This window comes from Sinocyclocheilus anshuiensis, unplaced genomic scaffold (genome assembly GCF_001515605.1).
Source record: "Sinocyclocheilus anshuiensis isolate Anshui unplaced genomic scaffold, SAMN03320099.WGS_v1.1 scaffold1075, whole genome shotgun sequence".
Lineage (NCBI taxonomy): Eukaryota > Metazoa > Chordata > Actinopteri > Cypriniformes > Cyprinidae > Sinocyclocheilus > Sinocyclocheilus anshuiensis.
Genome location: NW_015544163.1, coordinates 2,542,029 through 2,544,552, shown reverse-complemented (window position 1 = coordinate 2,544,552; position 2,524 = coordinate 2,542,029). Strand labels below are relative to the sequence as shown.

Below are 2,524 nucleotides of genomic sequence, written 5' to 3'. Positions count from 1 at the left end.
AAAAAAAAATAAAAAAAAAATATATATATATATATATATATATTTATATAGTCCAGTGATTCCTCAAATAATGAGGAGGCTTGAGCAGACTTTTAAATTAAATTATATTTCACAACCTGTCATAACATTTGAAGCCTAGTTATGCACATTTGACAGTAACTCTGACAGTCTCGCGTAACATGTCACATCAATAATACTTTATTAATGGTTTTTAAATGTTTATCTCCCCTGTCTTTGGACAATGACCCGACCAGAACTTTCTGTTCATCTTAAACCTAAACAAACTCTGACCTCACATTAGAGACGCGAGTAGTGTATGTGACACACACGTTGTGTGGCGGCTCTTATGGAGTGCTGCTTAATCCTTGGGTAACACTTGGCCTTAAAGGTTTATGGACGGTGCGATCAAACCTATTTAAAGTCCTGTAAAGGCATTATAAGGGACCTTTTTCACATTTCTGGGTTTCTCAGCAGCAGAAGTCGTCATAGTTGGGTTAACTTGAATAGCAGTGATTGGGAGAGGACCACAAATATATTTTTTGCATTCCCATTTGCTCAAATAGCAAAAGAATTAGTGTTTCACATTAGTGTTTTCATGACTTTCAGTAAAAGGAAAAAAATTGAGAGACTGATAACGGCTGTCAGAAGAGAGAACGGTGTTAAATTTACCGTCCCTCCCATAGACACTGCATTAGAAACACCCTCGCATACACAATGATTTATTTGCATATTGTTTATTTACATAGTTACATATATAATTGCCTATCACTATCATATTAATGTTTTAAATATATAAAGTTTGAATATGGACCTTTTTCACATTTCCGGGTTTCTCAGCAGCGGAAGTCGTCATAGTTGGGTTAACTTGATTAGCAGTGAATGGGAGAGTACCACAAATATATTTTTTACATTCCCATTTGCACAAATAGCAAAAGAAAAACTCCACGATAGTGTTTTCATGACTTTCAATAAAAGGAAATAAATTGAGAGAGACTGATAATGGCAGTCAGAAGAGAGAACAATGTCAAATTTACCATCCCTCCCATAGATGCTGCATTAGAAACACCCTCGCAATGGTGTTTTTTTGTAATTTGATGCAAAGGTGATACAATACAAAGAATAGTGTTATAAATGTACATACATTTTTAAAAAAATACAAATATGAAAAACTTTCGAGGATTTATCCTCATCACAGTCTTGTGAAAAGGGTCCAGTGACCTGAGCTCATAGCAGGAAGTGATGCGTCACCTGACAGCACCTTATAGATTGTCATGTTGGTGGACAATAAGAAGCAGAAGTATAGCTCTTTAAATAACGTTATGTTCAGAGGCGATCAGGTTACAGTAATGCCTCTCTGAAAGGTGCAGTGTGTTCTGTTCTCTCAGACTTTATATTGTGTTTTAAAGGAATTGCTCTTTAAAATCACCTTGATTCCATAGAGTCACTGGCAGTAACTGTTTTCCCAACGTAATCAAGCGTTGATTATCAAAGTTTTGAACACAAATAAAGACGATCCTTAAAGGGATAGTTCACCCAAAAATGAAAATTCTGTCATCATTTACTCACCCTCAAGTAGTTCCAAACCCGTATACATTTCTTTTTTCTGCCGAACAGAAAGGGAGATTTTTGAAGAAAGTTTGTAACCAGGCTGTTTTGGGGCACCATTGACTTCCATAGTAGGAGAAAAAAAATACTATGGAAGTCAATGGTGCTCATTAACTGTTTGGATACCAACATTTTTCAAAATATCTTCATTTGTGTTTAACAGAAGAAAGAAACTCATACAGGTTTGGAACAAGTGGAGGGTGAGTACATGATGACAGAATTTTCATTCTGGAAGTGAGCTACTCCTTTAAAGCAGATCTGAAAGCAGGAACAGCTAATCACAGCCATGACAATAACCATTCCTTAACCTCTCATAAGTCTTATAGAATGCCCACTTGCATTATATATATATATGTATTAAATGTGTGTGTGTGTGTGTATATATATATATATATATATATATATAATATTTAGATTTCAAATATTACTTGACGTTTTTAAAAAAATTTATAAAAAATTATAGATTTTAAATAAAAATGTATAGTTCTAAATGTATTATTATAAATACATTTATTTAAATACATAAAACATGTGCCCAAATAAAAATACAAGTTAAAGTTTTGGATTATTATTATGATTGTTCTTATTTTATTTGAGTATGTTCTGACCAAATTCTGACCATCAGTGCGAGGAGTCACAAGCTCAATGTCACTAATTTTCCTGCATTTGAATAGTGACCTAAAAATAGTGCAGAATCTTGTTGTTTCTTATCTTAGACTTTTGGACCTGACTGTAGGCTATGTGTGGAAAAGTAAAGAACGGTTTTTGTCTCTCACATTGTGTTCCCTACAAAAAGCAGTTGCAAAGACTCTTTAAATATTGCCTCAGGTACTTTGGTCTATTCACAACACTATTAAAATGCGGATCTGACCTTAAAGAGTATGTTTGCACAATATTGTATTGCATTTGTTGGAATTAC

The 2,524-nt window shown here is 33.8% G+C and overlaps 1 protein-coding gene across 1 annotated transcript in view; it reads left to right on the top strand.

The window, feature by feature from the left end:
- The window catches only part of LOC107695679 (tetraspanin-1-like), a 10,222-nt gene that overhangs the window by 2,593 nt on the left and 5,105 nt on the right, over positions 1-2,524 (top strand). The gene's annotated exons all lie outside the window — the stretch shown is intronic.